The sequence below is a fragment of the Podarcis erhardii genome, assembly GCF_964252035.2.
Source record: "Podarcis erhardii genome assembly, chromosome: 13".
In the NCBI taxonomy this organism is placed as follows: Eukaryota; Metazoa; Chordata; class Lepidosauria; order Squamata; family Lacertidae; genus Podarcis; species Podarcis erhardii.
The window spans coordinates 30,962,416-30,982,454 of record NC_138502.1 but is presented as its reverse complement, the minus strand read 5'-3'; the positions used below and the strand labels follow the sequence as shown (position 1 = coordinate 30,982,454).

Sequence of the window (20,039 nt, the reverse complement as noted above, 5' to 3'; positions counted from 1 at the left end):
CACGTGTTCTTAGAGTAAGAGTAAAAATAGTGTGCCTCTGAGCATGTGTAGACAGCATTTCTATGCTGGACTTCTATGCTGCCATCAAAGGGCTGCGGCCTGCCTCCTACACATCTGGTATTGGGCTGTTTGACTTCTGGGCAGGTCCATTCCTTTTAAGACATATTCACTGCTGGCTCTAGCTTTCTGCAGCCAAGTACTTTTACCCAGAATGGGCCTTGTCCATCCTCCGGTTCCGAATTAAAAAATCACCCATGCCTTTTCTTGTTCTTTCCTTTCATTTGAGTTTCCTTGTCAACTTGGTCTCCCCCACAGGCTCCACTCTTCCCTGCTTATCTGCTTCCCAGTGTACAGAAGTTCCTGCCTGCCTGTCTAATTTTTCCGGTTACGCTGGTGCTTTTTTAACCGGATGGGATGTCCTTTCTTTCTTTCCTTTTTTCCGTTTTTTTTAAAAAATGTGGCGGAACCTTGCCTCTGGCTTTTGCTTTGCAATGCTCTTCAATTTCATTTCTCGACGCCACCCCCCTCCTCCCTCTAAATTTTAACAATTTGCCGTTGTGGGTGTAATTCCAACAGTGCGTTCTTATTAAGTTCCAGATCAGTGCTACCTTCTGCAACCTGGTGCCCTCCAGATTATCCCTGCCCCCCCCAGCCAGCACAGCTCTTCTATATACACTGTTAGCTGCCCGGGAAATATAATTTGTTTTTGAAGGGGGAGGAGATGAATTATGTAAATAAGTTACATTTTGGAACCCAGGTTCCCTAAAATCTCATTTGTGTCGGGGGCTGTCTGTGGCTATTCAGACAGACCCTGAGAAAAGAACTCTTCGCACGTGTTCAGAAAACTTGTGTCTCTATTATCACTTTAGTCGATCCAAAGGCCGGGCTCTAGTGTTGAAAATATGATTCTGGGAATGATTCTGATGAGCCAGAGCGTATGTGTCAGCTATCTTAAGTGCTTCCCAGAAAGAAACAAAACGTAATAAAGCCCAAGAGGCGGCTGACAAACTATGGAAACAAGGAGTTCAGGATCGTAGTACAGGTGGTGATCATTTTGCATGGGGGCTCTGTTCCTGGCCCCCCCATGTGTGTCGGCGGAGCACGCGTAAGCCTGCCTCCATTCTGCCCTCTTCTGGGTTCAAAAGGACCCGCACGTCAATTGGACATGCGCAAAATGATCACCACCCTGTACATGGGACGTTTGCTAGAGGTTTAGCTTGAGACAGTCTCGCCTTGAGAACTGGTGGCCCTGCAACGTGACTAATAAGGATGTATCTGAGCATGTGCAGAATGCCTTTTCTTCACTACTGAATAAACACAGCCATCCCCAAGACACTTGAGATTTAAGGGAAAGGCTTTCAGACCACGCCCATTGCCTTTTATTTTCCAAATGGACATTGCTATTACAAAGTTGAGGCAGGAACCGTTTTTGCCTTGGTCCCACATGCTAAGATTTCAGTACTGTTGACACTGCTGCTCCTGTTCTATACGGATTCTGAGTCCGCAGTTTGACACGGGGTTGCATCAGCATCACTTGGGTCGATCCTGTGGCCAAGTTCCTTTTTTTTTCATACTTGCCTTCTCAAACAGCAGCGGTTTGACTTCCATGTGATCTTTGGCAGGAAGCGATGACTTCAGCAGGAATTAAGCTGCTTTCGTTCCTGTTTGTGATGTCCCATGGCTGAGAAGGAGAAAAACCTGCACTGAGTAAAGTGGGGAGGAATGGAGGATGTCTTGTGTTAGAAGAAGAGAAAAGCTCTCTTGTTCAACTATTTCTTCTGCCCAGCCGAACTGGAGGCTTAATGAGAATCACCTGCAGTGGCTGTTTTACTGCTCTCCCTTCCCGGAAGGCTTGAAACTACTGCTAAATCTCCCAGCAGTAATTTAGCATCATATTATGGCTGATCAGGTGTAAACGTATGGTAGCGGGGGACACACCCGATGGTAGTTCAAGCAGTGAGTAAATTGCTAAGTGTGAACAGCCTATAAAGGGGAGCAGGGTGAGGAGCAGGTTGTGTTTGGGGTGAAAAAGCAAGGTTTCCGGAGTGAATACTGGTCCTAGGAATTCATCTCTCATGTTAATCATGGGCTTGGAAGATTTCCTCTCTCTATAAACATACAGATGTGCTGTTGGAGAGAGCAATTCTGTACGGATGCAGAGTTCCGTCAATCAAATATTTATTATGGCCGACCAGCCATTAAAGAAAGTACAAACTGTAAAAATGCATAATTTCAACCTCAGAAGAACAAAAGGTGCCAAGTTAAGAGCGAACCATTGTGGCAGGTCTAAGAGATATCACAACATTCAGATATAATGGCACCTCTTCAGTAATGGATTCATTAGACCCCCCCTCAGAGAAAATACTCAGAAGGGTCTTTAAGGATCAATCAGGAAACTGCTTCGTAAGGGGGTAAATTATGTGTTCTCTGAACCTCTTGGTAGAACCTACAGTAAAAATACACACAATACACAAAGAGACTGATTTGAGCGCTAAATGATTATGTGGAGAGCGCCTATCCTTGCTGAGTTGATACACCCAGTTTCTGTATACCTGGAGATGATACCTTCTTGAGTTCCTTCACCTTTCTCTCTCTCTTTGTATTCTAATTAAAGTCTAGTTAGCTTTGGCCTCCAAGTTATGCTGATGCCAATAAAGCGTCTCCATTGTGCCACAAGAAAAGGATGCCTTTTCCAGTGTGTGCATTGTTCAAATTGCTAGCTCTGGGTATGGCTAAGGTGTAGGCACTGGGTGTGGAGGTTTTACGAAGGGAACAGAATGTGAGGCAAAGGAAAGAGATGCTCGTGAGCACCAGTCAGTGGCTTGCAGTGGGAGGGAGAGAGAGAGCAACTCTTTTATTTCAACTACCTGGTTGGGCTCGAGTCTGGAAATAGTTGTGCTGAAACTGGATTGTTGGCCCCTAAGAATTTGGACATTTCTCTCACTCCCCACCAGCTCTGAGGAAGGGACTCGTTCCTAAACAGTTTAATGTTTGGCTTTCTAGCTTCTAGAAATGTGAAATATTTCCCTGAAGTAAGATGCTAATGGACATGTGAGGGTTCTCAACCTTGTGTGTGTGTGTGTGTGTGTGTGTTGGGGGGGGCAGGGTTTCAGTAATCCTGAAATAGCATTTCTGAGGACTGAAAGCAAATAGGCCCCGGGCCGAAAGCGAGACGTAGCAGCGTCTTGTTAATTTTTGCATCACTCCCTCCTCCTTGCTTCAGGGCTCATATTAGTCTCGATCGCGTCATTTGCTGCATGTTTGAGGAGAGTTTTTGTGTCTGCAAAAAGATAATAATAATGGAGGGAGCGTGGAAGAGAATACTCTGGATACTTGCCTGGCCTCTTGGGACTTGTTAAAACGGCTTGGAGACGGGTAGCAAAGAAATCCCCAGTGTTCTTTTTGCATTTTTACTTTTCATCTCTGTTAGAAATTTTGCCTTTATGGGGTGTGGATGCAGCGAGCCCGGGAAGGTACGCCTCTTAAATCCACGTGGTTCCTTGAGAAATCCTAGCTCATCATGCTGCATATGTGTGGTTCTTTAACTTCTTTTTTTAAAGTGCTATTTGTGGTTTAAAAGGACACTCCATCCTTGCAGAAGTAGGCAGGCCGCCAAGCAGACTCAAGCCAAGAGGAAAGTTTGTTCTGCTCCCTTGCCACAACCGGCTGCTGTGCTAGGCCGCCGGAATTCTGCGTCCGAGTGTGGCATACCCTTGGAATTTCTTTCCAGGAGATTTTAGAATATGGAGCAAACGTCGCAGGTAGAACGATCTCTGTGCTGTTTAGCACTGAACTGCGTTCACCGAGATCCACCACCCTCCTTGTTCACACTGTTTAGCTGATTTAGAAATTACTACATTGCTTTGTAAATGAAGCCTACAACTGTTAGCAGCCTGCCAGCCCACACATTAGTCATTTGTCATTTAATAGTTGGAGGAAAAAGCCAGCTTTTGCAAATTTCCCCTGTCTCGTTGCCCGGAGGTAATTCTTGCACACTACAGACCACCAGATGTGAGATCGTTCACAAGACTGTGTGGTTGTGACATCACCAAGTTTGAGCATCCAGTCATCTCTTGGAACGTGGCTACCCACCTCGTGCGATTTGCATGAGAGTGTGAACAGCTGCTGTACATCTTGCTCATAAATGTATTTGTGTTTACTGTTCATTGGCACATATTTTTCCTGTCTCAGATTATGCAGCTGTGTGTGTGCAAGCCAGCCTTAAAAAATTAAATTGAACTTTTGGTAGGGTGGAATGAGGTACCCCAGTATGGGACCTGTGGATTTTTCAGCCCACCTCAAATCTTAGTTTTCTTCATCTTTTTTTATTATTATAAAGAAGTAAAATAAAGTTTCTAGACCTCAGCGTTGTGTGGGGTGGGTGGAGTCTTGCAAATGCACAAGCAGTATCTGATGAATGGGTTCAAGGAGTTAAACCACGGAATGAGGAGTCAAAGGGAGAAATGTTTAATGGGCTTCTGAATTCTTAACATTTTATTATCTTCCCCTCCATATTCTCCACATCTGTATTCCTTCTATAAATTGTGCTCTCTGGTTGCTGGTGGCTTTTTTTATAGCTTGCTGCTTGGCAGATGCTCGAGTTTCCCAGCTAGGTTTCCTTCTCTCTCTCTCTCTCCCTCCCCTTGCAACTGTGAACTTGAAATACCAGAAAAGTGTGTAGCCACACACCTAGCGCATACAAATGGTGAATTTGGGAACTGGCAAGGGATCCTAGCGCTGAGCTGGCAGCACTGAATTTGAACCTACAGTGCCAGCACCGAGCTGTGCATTCTGAAAGTTTTTTCTTTGTGACTTTTCAAAACGCCACAGGGTTCGACTTGTACTGAACTCTTGTACCGGAGCTCAGTTCTGGGACCTGTTCTCAATGCAAGTTCAACACTATAGAGTGTTGTCCTCACCACACAGTTAGCATAATGATCTGCTGCAGACAGATCATTCTGGGTCCAAACTAGTAAGCACTGTTCCTTTTCTTAAAAAGAAAGAAAGAAGAGATTTCCAAACATTATTACAGTATATACTATAGGATGAAGCAAACAACAATAGGCTCGAAAGAAAAAGAACAAAGCAAGTTGTACAGGTCATGCATTATACCAGTGTTCCTTAACCCTATCCTGCAGGAGTTTCCTGCAGCCAGTTGGAAGCTGTGCCTTAGTTTCTGAACATTTTGGAAGTCGAACTGACTTCCGGAACGGATTCTGTTCGACTTCCGAGATATGACTGCATTGATAATGATACACTGTCCGAACTAGTTTGAAGCCCATATTGTGATACTGGTTTCATAATTTTTGACTTGGCAATATATTGCGAATCATTATGCAAAAAAACCACAGTGCGGGGAAAACCGTGAAGCCGCTTGATGCCTCTACATAGCTTCATCCTTATTTCAGACATCGTGATATATATCAATGTATCACGATGTTTGGGGACGCAAGTGGCACTGTGGGTTAAACCACAGAGCCTAGGACTTGCCGATCAGAAGGTCGGCGGTTTGAATCCCCGCAACGGGGTGAGCTCCCATCACTCGGTCCCTGCTCCTGACAACCTAGCAGTTCGAAAGCACATCAAAGTACAAGTAGATAAACAGGTACTGCTCCAGCGGGAAGGTAAATGGCGTTTCCGTGCGCTGCTCTGGTTCGCAAGAAGCGGCTTAGTCATGCTGGCCACATGACCCGGAAGCTGTACGCCGGCTCCCTCGGCCAGTAAAGCGAGATGAGCGCCGCAGCCCCAGAGTCAGCCATGACTGGACCTAATGGTCAGGGGTCCCTTTACCTTTACCTTATCATGATGATTAGCTGGTGGTCTATCACAGTTCTGAAAACCAGGTATCCCCGAGCCCTATGATGGTGTAAAAGAAGAGGCTGCCTTTTTTTTAAAGAAAGGACTCTCTGGGTGTCCTCAGAGAGTCCATATAGCCAGCCAGAACCCATCTGAGTGTGGGGCAGTCTTCCAGGGCGGGCCTCAAACTCTGACGCTTCTCATATCAAGAAAGTAAGCCCTGGTAGACATCTGGCCCAGTAGGCCTCTCCCAGCCCTAACCTGCTGCCTGACAATGATCGGACACGCCGTTGTCCCAGCATGGTGGAGGCAGAGAGAGACATCAACAGTGGTCCCCTTCATGAGCCTTCTCGTGAGGGAAAGGATTCGCGGAGGAGGCTGGGGGATGGGGAACTGCTACCCTTGCTTCTAGCACAGTAGCCCCATTGTGGTGCTTTTCGGTCACATTCTTGCCAACTTGGTAATGATTGACCACAGACCCTTTTCTCTCTCTTTTCCCCACCCCCTCCCCCATTCCGGGCCGGAACCTTACTTGGAGTAGACCGCCTTTTGTGGATCAATACATGTTTTTCTTTAGAATGGTGGGCCTTATTAAGGTTACCAGATTTTTTTCAATGAATCTGGGGACACTTTTCAACTTCAGTGGATTTTGTATGGGGACTGATTTGTAAATCCGGGGACTGCCCCCTGGAAACGGGGACATCTGGTAACCTTACCTTAGGTTCAATTAACCTTAAGCTGAAAACAGCTGTTGGAGCAAGGGGACTGCCCAGTTTTAACAAGATGGGAGCGGGACAAAATTTTCTGATGGGAGGTAGTGTGCTGGACTCCCAATTTCCTACCATCTCCAGCTGGCATTGCCAGTGATCAGGGATGATGGGAGTTGTAGTCCAATAAATTAAAGGGTTCTCCATCCCTTTAATAAGCCCTGGGGGGTTCTCAGTTGTGGCCAGTTGTAGTCAGCAAAGAGGTGACTTAACCCCACAACCAGAAGGTTGTGTGTGGTTTTTTTGTTTTTTGTTCAAAAGTGGCGTCATGAGAGGGGGGAGAAAATTGGTACACAGGGCTTGGCAGTGGAACACGATACATGCTTTTGATTGGCATGGCGTGGACAAACAAGGGAGCTTTACATGCCGCAGGGTTGTGGGAAGGGGAGGCCAAAGAGTCATAGTTGCTGCTTCTCACCCCACCCCAAAGCAGGGCTCCTGAATGGTGAACAGCTGTGGGACGTGAGCCATTAAACAGAAAGTCAGCCTGGCCATCTAGGTCTTTGCATGCAGAAGATTTCGGGTTCAGTCCTTAGCACCTCCAGGTAGATGGAGCGATCCAATTCTGCATTAGGCAGCTTCCTGCGCTTTCTGTGGCCAGATGTCCATTAGCTCAGGGATGTGGTGAGAACAGGGCACTTAATGGCACTGTGACTCAGCAAAGCACAGAGACCCACACATTTTTGGCTGGCTGTGCTTCCCAAAGACCCTGCTGGGAGTGTGGAATCTCATTTTTGGTGTTGTGCTGAGCTTTGGAGGGATAGCACTTTTGGATCGGAGAGAGCGGTCCATGTATGTATGTATGTATGTATGTATTTATGTATGTAAGTAATATACCTCCCTTCATCATAAGATCTCAGGGCAGTTCACAGAATAAAATACAGGTCTAAACCACTGAGCCTCTTGGGCTTGATGATCAGAAGGTTGGCAGTTCGAATCCGCACAATGGGGTGAGCTCCTGTTGCTCTGTCCCAGCTCCTGCCAACCTAGCAGTTCGAAAGCACACCAGTGCAAGTACAGTGGTACCTCGGGTTATATACGCTTCAGGTTACATACGCTTCAGGTTACAGACTCCGCTAACCCAGAAATATTACCTCGGGTTAAGAACTTTGCTTCAGGATGAGAACAGAAATCGTGCAGCAGCAGCAGCGCAGCAGCAGCAGGAGGCCCCATTAGCTAAAGTGGTGCTTCAGGTTAAGAACAGTTTCAGGTTAAGAATGGACCTCCGGAACGAATTTAGTATTTAACCCGAGGTACCACTGTAGATAAATAGGCTCCATTGTGGCGGGAAGGCAAATGGCGCTTCCATGTGCTTTGGTTTCCATCAAGGTGTTCCGTTGCACCAGAAGCGGTTTAGTCTTGCTGGCCACATGACCCAGAAAGCTGTCTGTGGAGAAATGCTGGCTCCCTTGGACTGAAGCGAGATGAGCACCACAACCCCATAGTCGCCTTTGACTGGACTTAACCGTCCAGGGATCCTTTACCTTTACTTTTTAAAAACAAGTAAATGATTAAAAACACTAACAACAAAACAATACCCCTCCTTTCCCACAGACACATTTGAAAGGCTGTAGAATATTAATCAGCCAAAGGCCTGGTTGAAGAGGAACGTTTCCGCCTGGCGTCTAAAAATATATAATGAAGGTGCCAGGCAAACCACCTTGGGGAGAGCATTCCACAAATGGGGAGCCACTATAGAGAAGGCTTGTTCTCGTGTTGCCACACTCTGGACCTCACATGGAGGAGGCACATGAAAAAGGGTCTCAAATGATGAACACAGAGTCTGGGATGGCGTATATTGGGAGAGGCTGTCCTTGAGGATTAACTTCGGAGACACCTTGTTGCTCTCTGTTTGTGGTGCTAGGGAGAGCCTTCCTACTAAGTGTTGGTGCTGACCTTTAAAGCCCTAAACGGCCTCGGTCCTGTATACCTGAAGGAGCATCTCCACCCCCGTCCTTTAGCCTGGACACTGAGATCCAGCGCCGAGGGCCTTCTGGCGGTTCCCTCATTGCGAGAAGTGAGGTTACAGGGAACCAGGCAGAGGGCCTTCTCGGTAGTGGCGCCCGCCCTGTGGAATGCCCTCCCTTCAGATGTGAAGGGAACAAGTAGCTATCTTATCTTTAAAAGACATCTGAAGGCAGCCCTGTTTAGGGAAGTTTTTAATATTTAATGCTGTATTGTTTTTAACATTCGATTGGAAGCCGCCCAGAGTGGCTGGGGAAACTCAGCCAGATGGGCAGGGTATAAATAATGAATTATTATTATTATTATTATTATTAGTAGTAGTAGTAGTAGTATTGTTACTACTACTACTACTCTGGAGCCTGGAAGAAGGGTGTGGGGCCTCTCCTTGGCCTTGCACTATCTTTGGAGACACTTGGCGAAACTGGAAGATGTATTGCTGCATTCCAAGTCTCCCTGAGAGGCTTTGCACAAGGTCAGGGTGAAATCTTGCCCTTCTACAGGTTTTGGGGAAGTATGATGGCTCTGTCACAAGAGACTAGGGCCCTGCGGGACTTGACATCTTTCCGCAGGGCCTGCAAGACAGAGCTGTTCCACCAGGCCTTTGGCCAGGGCGCAGCCTGTCACCCTCCTCTGGCAATCTGCACAGAATTTTGCTTAATGGTTGCCATCAATTTGATTTTAATTAATTTTTATAATGAAATATTTTTAGAATCGTTGGATTATTTTGATTGTTGTTAGCCGCCCTGAGCCCAGCTTCGGCTGGGGAGGGCGGGATACAAATAATAATAATAATAATAATAATAATAATAATAATAATTATTATTATTTATTATCTGATTAAATAAATTCACCTGTTGGTGGTGAGCTGGCCAGCAATCACAAATGTGGACTCTTGGTAAGGCTTATTACACCACAGAAGACTTTTTGTAGTGGACGGGGAAGTTAACAATCTTTGACCCTGGCTAGCTGTTGCTAGTTTTCTCTTTCTCTTTCTCTTTTCTTATGAGTCAATCGATTGTAGAACGACAGAAATCTTCTCTCCAAACAGCGGTGACTTGGAATTTAGCCACGCTTTCAAGGTCTGTAACATCCTTAACTACCTCCACATTTCATCCATTTCTCCCTACAGATAGGGATAATTCCTGTTTTTGTTTTATTTAATCATTATTTACTGTAGACAGGCTCTATGCAACACAGCTCGAACCAGGGAGGGCAGGGACTATGTACAAATTTTCCCATCAGTATGAAATGAAACATAACAAGATACAGAAAAACATTCACAAACACTTAGGAAAGCCATAGTTTGTACACGTATAAAGCCATGGAGTCCCAGAGGCTTTTTGCAGCAGTGTAAGAAATTAGGTCCCACCCACGTGGCAGGGAAACGTTTTGGAATACTGTATTTTTCGTCCCATAGGACGCTCCGTCCCATAGGACGCACCTAGTTTTTTGGGGGGGGAAATAAAGGAAAAAAAATTTCCCTTTATTTCCCCCGCAAAACGAGGTCAGGGAAACCAAACCAGGTCGGGGAACAGCAGTATGGCGACGCTCTGCCTCCCCGCTGTCCCCTAAGCTTGTGGGGCTGGCGCTGGGGAGAAGCGCGCTTCTCCCTAGCGCCAGCCTCCAAAGCAGGTCGGGGAACAGCGGGATGGCGGCGCTGCGCCTCCCCGCTGTCCTCCGAGCTTGTGGGGCTGGCCGATGTCTGCCCGAAGCACGGGGCGCTCTGCTTCAGCGCGCCCCGCGCTCCGTGCAGCAGGCTGCTATCCCCAGCCTAGGGAGCCCTGCGGGAACTCCCGCGGGCTCCCCAGGCTTGCTGATAGCTTCCTGAATCCTGGAGAGCGAGAGGGGTCGGTGCGCACCGACCCCTCTTGCTCTCCAAGCTTCAGCGAAAGCCTGTATTCGCCCGATTGGAATACAGCGAAAGCCTGTATTCGCCCGATTGGAATACAGCGAAAGCCTGTATTCGCCCGATAGGACGCACACAGATTTCCCCTTCATTTTTGGAGGGGAAAAAGTGCGTCCTATAGGGTGAAAAATACGGTAACTCAGGGAATAGGTTAAAAATAAAATAAAACTATCATCTCCCAGATATAAGGGTTCTTAATATCACACCCTCCAGATGCTGACGAACTGCAGCATATACCGGTACCACCCCTGAGCATTGGCTGTGCCGGCAAGGGCTGATGGGAGATGTAGTCCGCAAACGGTTGGAGAGCAATGCATTGGCTACCCCTCTGGATAGGCCAGAATTGACTGGGGTAGGGGGAATGTGGTGGGTGAGATGTGTGATCAAAAGGAAAGGCCTTCAGCGAGATGCTCCCAGTCCTTGAGACTTGTGTATGCGTGTGGGCTGAAGTGGAGGGGGCGGAAGACGAGAGATGGAGAGAGATGAAAACAGTACTGCTAGTAATCTGTGGGAAAACATCTGGTAGTTTCTGAAGGTAGGTGGAGTATAATGAGCTCAGCCCGCTCTCCAGTCTTCCTCCTGCTCTTAAAGGAGAAGAGGGCCCCCGTGATTGGTGGTCTAACCCTCTGCTAGAGGAAGAAAAGCCTTGTTGGGTTGGGTCTCTCCCAAGTAGGACTGGAATACAAATCTCTGATCCTCTCCAAAGGGGAACGGCACTTAGAAGAGGAAAGGTCCATTTTAACTAGGTTGGGGCTGGGGAGCCTCTGACCCTCTGAATGGTGCTGAACTACAACTCCCACCAGCCTCACCAATCGTAGCCAATGGCCAAGGATGATGGAGGAGGAGGAGTTTGGATTTGATATCCTGCTTTATCACTACCCGAAGGAGTCTCAAAGCGGCTAACATTCTCCTTTCCCTTCCTCCCCCCACAACAAACACTCTGTGAGGTGAGTGGGGCTGAGAGACTTCAGAGAAGTGTGACTAGCCCAAGGTCACCCAGCAGCTGCATGTGGAGGAGCGGAGCCGTGAACCCGGTTCACCAGATTACGAGTCTACCGCTCTTAACCACTACACCACTGATGGGAGTTGTAGTTCAGCAACACCTGGAGGGTCAGAGATTCCACCACACCTTTGCTAGGTTTTCATTGCTACGCATAGGGCTGCCATATGTCCGGATTTCCCCGGACATTACTGGGATTTCAAAGGCAGAATTGATGTCCGGGGGGAATTTCTGAAAGGCGGCACTTTTTCCTGGATCGTAGGCAAGTCAATCGAAAAACTGCATTTTCAGTGGTTTCCTAAAAAAAAAAAAAAAAAAAAAAAAAACCACTTGGGGGTCTTCCTAAAAAAACGCTCAACCACTTTCAGGGAGTCCTGGTTTTTACTTTTTGAAATATGGCAACCCCAGCTACTCAACTCCACCTGTCACACGGGCAAATGGGAGTCAGAAAAGCACCAAAGTTAATTGTGGTATCTTTTTTTTTCATTTGTGTGCTCTCTTGGATGATTGGGGCATGCACAATAGCTAGAAAATCCCAATTGAGGCCTATTGTGGAGATTTCTCCCCGTTCCATATGGTTCCACCTGTTTTACCTCACCCAAGCAAATATTTCTGCAGTAATTTGAGACTTTTAGGATATTTTTTAAGGAGAGCGTTGTGAAGAGTAATGTGTGTTGGACAGGGGTGGGGGGAAACTCTCTTTCCCCACTGACCTTGTAAGTTAGGATATCCCACCCACAGTCCTAGGACAGACCAGAACGTGAGTTATGAGGTATCCCTTCCAGGCTTGCCGCAGGAAATAGCTCATTGTGTTTTGCTTCGTATTTTATTTTATTTTTTGTTTAAAAAAGGAACATAATCACGAAGCCAGAATCTATTTCCAGGGTTCCATGCTTTAAAAGAAAACAGGAAGTCAAAAGACTTGCTTTTCTGGGGGAAATGCCTCTGATTTCAATGCTGTTTGTTTAGGGTTTTCTGAAGGAGGCTGAGGAAGGAGAATAGGATGTATGCTAGTGGGGGGGCCGTTTCCTCTGTTTCTAGAAGTCTCCGTAACGCTTCCTCTGCAGTTCCCACAACCACCACCCCAGGAGGGGTTAATTTGACTCAGCCTCTGAACCTATTTGGAGTGCTTGGCCTCATCCTTGAGATATGTGAAATAATCATGACACAAAGAATACCCATGTTATGCGAGTTCCACACAATTTGCGTGGAGAAAATCTCTTATCTCTTTCTCTCTCTCTAAGAAAAAAAGAAAGAAAGAAAAGAAATTAAACAATGCCCATTCTTTGTTCCCACTAGAAGATAATGTTTTTCCTTTATAATTTATTTCTGTGTTTTCCAGGTCTCTCTGGTGGTGGTGGTGGTGGTAAGAAGTAGGAAGGAGAGAGGAAGTGTTTTGTGACTTGAGAAAGGATATCTTGTGACTTTGGCTTTCAAAACAAGATAGCACACATTTTTGAACTTTTGTTTTTTTTCAGGGAGGTGGGAAGTGTTGTTGTTTAACAGGGGGAAGCAGGGTTTTTCTTTTTCTCTTGAACTGTTTTCCATGTACTAAGGTCAGAAAAGGTTCCATTGTAAGCAGATTTTATGGTGGGATCTCATATCGTAGGTCTCATTTATACATGCAGCAGAATGAATGAGGTTGGACTATACCACTTCGTGGACTATACCACTTCAGGAGCTGGATGCCATTTTGAAAGGCTTTTCTTTTTTTTAAAAAAAAACACCTCCCAGCAAATAGAAATTAGCACAGCAAGGGGTTGGCTGGGCTTAGAAACCACCTTTAAAGGTAAAGGGACTCCTGACCATTAGGTCCAGTTGTGACTGACTCTGGGGTTGTGGCGCTCATCTCACTTTACTGGCCAAGGGAGCCGGCATACAGCCTCTGGGTCATGTGGCCAGTGTGAGGAAGCTGCTTCTGGCGAACCAGAGCAGCGCATGGAAACGCCGTTTACCTTCCTGCCGGAGCGGTACCTATTTATCTACTTGCACTTTGATGTGCTTTCGAACTGCTAGGTTGGCAGGAGCAGGGACCGAGCAACGGGAGCTCACCCCGTCATGGGGATTCAAATCGGCGACCTTCTGATTGGCAAGTCCTAGGCTCTGTGGCTTAACCCACAGCGCCACCCGCGTCCCTTAGAAACCACCTTTATGCTGTGTTAAATTCTTATATACTTTAATCTTGCGGGATGGTGTTTAATTTTCCCCTTTCTCACTTTACACATGAGGGGCATCACCTATTTATGGCTTAAAGCTGTCTAGTCCACCCTACCACTTCATATTGCAGCATGCATAGAAATAGATCCATTGCTAGGTAGCATTGAGCATGTGTTTACGCCCAGCAGTGCCAGACTTCCCTGAAAAAAGGGCAGGTGTCTTTACCCTCGTGGGTAAAGAATTCCATTGCCAGTTTGGCTGGGCCTTGCCTGCTGCAGCAAGGGGCTGTAAAAGATTTGCATACAAGGACTAGGTTTCCTGCTTGGCCACTTCTAAATTAAGAAGAAGAAGAAGTTTGCCCAGTTCTTGTAATGCCCTGGCACCATTGCATCCAGTCACCTGTTTTCTCTATTGATGCTTTCTGAACAAGCACAGGGTGGTACACCGAAGATGGACTGTGGAGTTCAGATGCTTCTCAGATTACGACCATTATCCAAAGCAAGCAACGAGGTAAATGGGTTCCTGGCACCCTCTTGAACAGTTCCCAGACTTTCTTGAAAGTTAAATCTGGAACAGATGTGGCTGCAGCTCACATGTAAAGGTTGATTTAGCATAATGATGATTTCTTTAAAAAATTGTAAGTAGAGTCCTACTGGATAATCCCATCCTGCCTATGGGAAATCTCAAAATAGGACCTGAGTGCAACAGTCTTCTCCCCATTTGTGCTCTGGCGTGTGCTGGAAAGTTGCGATGTGTCTCTGTGTGAGTGCACCACCACTGAGGCTAGTTATTTCGGAAGCCACATGGCCGAGCATTCTGAATGTTGACGGCTGCTGCCATGTGAGGTTCCTATCCTCCTAGGCGTATTTAGCACCCTGCCGTGCCCCCTGCCCCTGGCCCATTCTCGCCCAGGAGCTCCTTTTTGCCATTTCCCTTGCAGGAGCGCCTGGCAGGGGAATGGCAGGCGAGTAGCACTGTAAATTACCCAGTTTATTTACGGGTCAAGGGAGCTGGGCACTCGGGGACCAATGAGTGACATGTGCTAGTCCATTATTAGCTCTAAACGATGGGCCGACAGCTTCACACTCCATTAATTAGCACGGGAGGTGGAGGCTTTTAAACGAGCAAATGTTAGCGCTCTCCCCCCCCCCACCCCATTCGAGAAGCCTGGATTGTAAGTCATTTGGTCACTTTAAATGGGTGGTAGGAAGTAAGAGAGCCTGTTCTGTTCTGTGTGGCAGGAAGAGCAGAGCAAGGGGCAGCTGCAGAGGCCACCTTGGAGGACTCTGGCACCTAACAGCGTCATTCCAAAGAGGTAACTGGATTGGAAGCCCCTCACATTCCCATTTGCTGCTTTGGGCATGGCTGGTGTCCGTACTTGCATGCAAAATATGTCGCATTGGCAGCGGAACGAGCCAATTCAAAAGTATCCAGCAGGAATGTGAGTTGCTTCTTGATGCAACTCCCAGGTCATCTTCTGCAGTAGTGCAGAATACTCAGAGGTACTTTAAGCATTTGTCACACACGCACACCCCACACCCTCTTGCCACCTTCCACAGATCCACTGTGCCTGCTTTCACTCTCTGGAGGATACGGGGAGCAGCATTTGAAATTGGGCAGGCACCAGGCGCATTTTGCACCTGGCTATCGACCACTTGCGAACAAGTGAAGATGCCTGGACACAGCAGGGTGGCGCCTGACATCTCCCCCATCTGGTGTGCAATAAATCACAGCACACTGTGAGGATAGGATGCTGGACACAGATGGGCCTTTGGTCTAGTGTGGCTCTTCTTACGTCGTTCTGTGGGAAAGTTACCATTGCCTCAAGTTGAGTGATGAGTTGTGTTCTCAGCACTGCAAGCCCACTCTTCCTTTTGAAGCAAGGTGTTCGTAGAAGGCCAGGAGACCATGCAGAATGTTGAACTGTACGCACCTGGATCTGCGAAGGCCTGCGTAGTAGCACTCCTACCCGCTGGCCGTGAAGACTCACTGGGTGACTGTAGGCCAGTCATCGTCGCTTCGCCTTGGCTTACCTCACAGGATAAAATGGGGGTGGGGTGGAGAACGGATCAGGCACACGCCTTGGAGGAAGGGTGGGGGCACAAATGTAAACAGATAAACAGAAGAACAATTTGGGAGCGGCGGAGGAAGGAAACGGTAAGCTGAATTTTTCAGGGTTGCCCCATTCTGCACGAAATAACGGCGGCTTATTTCCAGAGCTGATTCCTGGAGTCTTGTTTACAATGCTATTATATACTGTATAGACCAAGGACAGAGGTGGGGAGGTGTTTTCAGCCTGTTCCCTTCTGGGGCAGGGCAAGGAGCAAAATTCAACAGAACAACGGGTGTAAATCTTGTTTTTTTGTATTTTTTTAAAAATAGAAAGTGAGTTTCTCCTTGAAATTGTACCCCTCCCTCCATCCTGCATCCAGAGAAGCGATAGGCGTTATCAGAATTCAAGGACACATTCCAGCCAGGCTAAAACGCTCAAGGACGGCGTGGCTTGGGAAAGTCTTGAAGATCCAGATAGAGAGGCAAGCGGGGGTGGGGGTGGTCGCATTTGACCCCACTGCTGACCCAGAATATGTGAAATATCAGTGAAAGGAAGCGTCTCTCTCTGCAGGTGTGCAGTGCCTTTCCCGGCTTGGCATTGAACCACTTTTTATGCACAATTAGAACTGGGCAGTTCATTATCTGGACTAGAAACTGACTTCGATGTGGGTTTGAGTCCCATCAACCCCTTTTCTTTCTTTCTTTCTTTCTTTCTTTCTTTCTTTCTTTCTTTCTTTCTTTCTTTCTTTGTAATTCAGCCACAGTAAGCTCTTGTGCAAGACTATCCACAGCATGTCTCATGGCTTTTTTTTGAGTGAGGGGGAGAAAGCTGGTTGCTTCTCTTTGAATCAGAATTCTTGGGGTGGATCTGTAATAGATGCGAAATCGGTGTGTGTGTGTGTGTGTGTGATGGGCATCTTGGAATTTTAAAATCCAGACCCATTTCCGAAGGTCAGGCCTGCATCCCGGGGATGTTGTGTACTGTGTACACTTAACTGGGCCGAGAGCCCAGCAAAAGTGCCTCGCTTTCAAACTTGAAAGCAACGAAAACAAAACTGTGCCTAAATTGGCAATCGGTGCGCTGAAGTTTGCCATGGAAGATAGAGGTTCAGTAACGATGCAGATGAGCAGGGACGGGAGCCAAATGGGAATCGAGTATTGACTGACGGAGGAAAGGCGGCGTGAACTGGAGTGCTGCTGAGATAAAACATTTGCTGGCTTGGGATGACAAAAAGTTGGTTTCCTTCCCCACGCTGACACCCTGAAAGGAATGTCAGCAATCTAGATTGCTTCCTCCCTATCTGGCTGCCTTGCAGTTGGTTTGTTCCATTTCACCTTCGTTTTCTTGATCCACCTTCCCAAAAGGTTTCTCGGCAAACCCCAAGGGATCAAAAAACGCATTCCCGCAATTTGATGCTGACCTGCTCCTACATCCCCACCCCTCGTAAATTAAGGATGCAACAAATTTCTGTGGTTTTCAGTTCCAGCCGTGTATTTGCAGCAGCTGCAGAGTGCGTCCCAAATAAATCAGCAGGTTTTGAACAGGTGTCACTGATCCATGGAGGTGCGGCTGCAACATGTTGTGTAATTAGACCAATTGGCCGGAATGGGGAAGGAGGCGCAGGAATCTAGCCTTGGAGAAACAGGCCCAGCATCAAGTGCAATAACTAGTTGGTTCACACTTAGTGGCGAGAGTGGGAAGCCACAGCTTGGGGGTGGCATGAGTAGTTAACAAGCCAGTTAGCATTTTCAGCTTGCATGCTTACCTTTTTTTAAAAGCATGCATTTAAAAAAGGTGCTTGCAATTGGCTGTTTTCCTTTTTCTAGAAATAGGAACGCTCTCTCTCTCTCTCTCTCTCTCTCTCTGTGTGTGCTTGTCCATTTAAATTGGGACCATCACAGCACATGTGGTGGTGCTTTATCCCTTTCTTCAGGGAACTTCAAAAAAGTTACGTTAATAGCTTGTCTCAGAGACATTGACATGTAATATTTGAGTAGCAAATCCTTCTGATTTCCCCTCTATTAAAGGGTTATTTATTAAATATATGATGCCACACGGGTGGCAAATCCCTTCAGAATATGGTGTTATTTGGCAACGTCGATAAACAGGCAAGTCCTTCTTCTTTGTTTCTGTCTCTTTCATTGTACAATGTAAGTTGGTAATTTTATAATCGTATCCATTTCGTTCACTCCTGATTTTTTCTGTTTCTTTTGACTTCATTATCAAAAGTTCCTTATGTTGAACTTATTTCATTTTTTTGTTTTTCTATTTGTGCGTATTGTCTTGTCTCTGTTGTTCAATAAAATTAAAACTAAAAAACAACAACAGAGCTATATAGCTCCCAGTGTTCCCTGGGAAGAAGGACTGATTGTTATGCTGCACTGACAAATGTAGCTCTCTTGGGGATATAAAGGGATTTCCTAACAATTCTCAGCACCCTCAGCAAACTACAGTTCCCAGGTTTTTGTGGGGGTGGGGAGGCATGACTTCTTAAAGTGGTATAATACAGCTTTAAATATACAGTGCAGATGGTGCTTAAGTTTTACTCAGAGTAGATACACTGACATTAATGAATGTGGTCAACTTAGGTTTACATCCTCGTTTACTAAACTCCATCCATTAATCTCATTTCTGTCCCATTTGACTTCCTTAATCATAGAGGTTGACTTGACCATATTAAGGACAGTGGTACCTTGGGTTACAGACACTTCTGGTTACAAACACTTCAGGTTGCAGACTCCACTAACCCAGAATTAGTACCTCGGATTAAGAACTTTATCTCAGGATGAGAACAGAAATTGTGCGGCGGTGGCAGCAGGAGGCCCCATTAGCTAAAGTGGTACCTCAGGTTAAGAACGGACCTCCAGAATGAATTAAATTTGTGAGCAGAGGTACCACTGTAGTCCCATCCATTTTGTTCGGATTTTGATTATTTTTTTTCTGGGATCTCCTGTAAAGTAAGTGTTATAATTTATAGCAGCTGGGCTTGATGCCTTGGCCTTGTGCATTTTTTTAATATAGCTCAGTAAAAAGAACGAAGGGTCCAGTGGAATGCCTTGCCCCCAAATTCCTTTAGGCACAGTGGCCGCCATTCATCAGAAATCATATGCTTTTTACAGCATTTCCACCTGAGGTCGATAAAGTTACCTGTATCCTCCCACAATGACAGCGCTTGCCAGCTTCTATCTTTCCCCGTTTAAGGGGCTTACATGAAGCCTAGTGCCATTGATACAACATTGTACAGTGGTGCCTCGGGTTAAGAACTTAATTCGTTCTGGAGGTCTGTTCTTAATCTGAAACAGTTCTTAACCTGAAGCTAATGGGGCTTCCTGCTGTTGCTGCGCCGCTACTGCACAATTTCTGTTCTCATCCTGAAGCAAAGTTCTTAACCCGAGGTAATATTTCTGGGTTAGTGGAGTCTGTAACCTGAAGCGTATGTAACCCGAGGTACCACTGTAATGCAATTCTCTTTATAGCTCCTTCTGCAATAGGGAAAGACAATGCATAGTTAAAAAAGAAGTTGCCAGACTAACTCTGGTGTGCTGTGATTTATTGCACACCTCCCATTTGAATTGCAGGACTCCTGAACCTTCCTCAAATTTGACCCTTCAGTGGTACCTCTGGATGTAAACGGGATCCGTTCTGGTGCCCCATTCGCATCCAGAAGCAAACACAACCCGTGGCCGCACATCTGCACGGGTCGCGATTTGTCAGCTTCTGCGCATGCGCGTGACGTCATTTTGACCGTCTGCACATGCGCGAGCGGCCAAACCCGGAAGTAACACGCTCTGTTACTTCCGGGTTGCTACAACGGTTACACGCTCTGTTACTTCCGGGTTGCTACAACGCGCAACCCGAAAATACTTCTCCCGAAGCTACTTCAACCCGAGGTATGCCTGTATTTTATAAATTTGTGTGAATGCTTTGTTACTGTGTTTTTCTGTTAACAATTTTTCAAATTCTTTCTTACCTCAATGGTTCCGACTTAGAGGGGTGTGTGTGTGTGTGTGTGTGTGTGTGAGAGAGAGAGAGAGAGAGAGAGAGATGGGAGGGGGGAAGGGGGCTGGGCTGCCTTCTCCTCCAGCGTCTGTTTTTCCTCCCACTGGGGAAGAGACAGTGCAGTTCTTAGGTTGCATCCCTGCTGCCCCTTGGTTCTTTGGTCCTCCCCCCCCCCCCCATCTGTTGCAGCAGTGCCTCTAGCTGACTTGCAAGGCCAGGACCAGGATGTTGCTGTGTTTGCTTTGCAAGTCACCGAATCAATATTTGACGCCAGTTTTAATGGGGTGTTTATGTCAAGCCTAGCAGAATCCCTGTGTCATTTTCTTTATTGACATGGCAAACAAGTGAGTGCAAGCAGGTGAGCTTGAGGTCCTGTTGCTTCTCCAGGCGCTTGGA

At 46.7% G+C, this 20,039-nt stretch overlaps 1 protein-coding gene and 1 long non-coding RNA gene across 4 annotated transcripts in view; one reads left to right on the top strand and one right to left on the bottom strand.

Moving 5' to 3' along the window:
- Positions 1-20,039, top strand: part of ARHGAP23 (Rho GTPase activating protein 23) — a 172,554-nt gene that overhangs the window by 29,095 nt on the left and 123,420 nt on the right. The gene's annotated exons all lie outside the window — the stretch shown is intronic.
- LOC309328352 lies at positions 1,592-6,673 on the bottom strand. The gene is made up of 3 exons (XR_014150807.1): positions 6,513-6,673; positions 5,797-6,383; positions 1,592-1,681 (listed from the first exon to the last, which is right to left on the bottom strand). It is a non-coding gene; the product is annotated as an uncharacterized lncRNA (long non-coding RNA).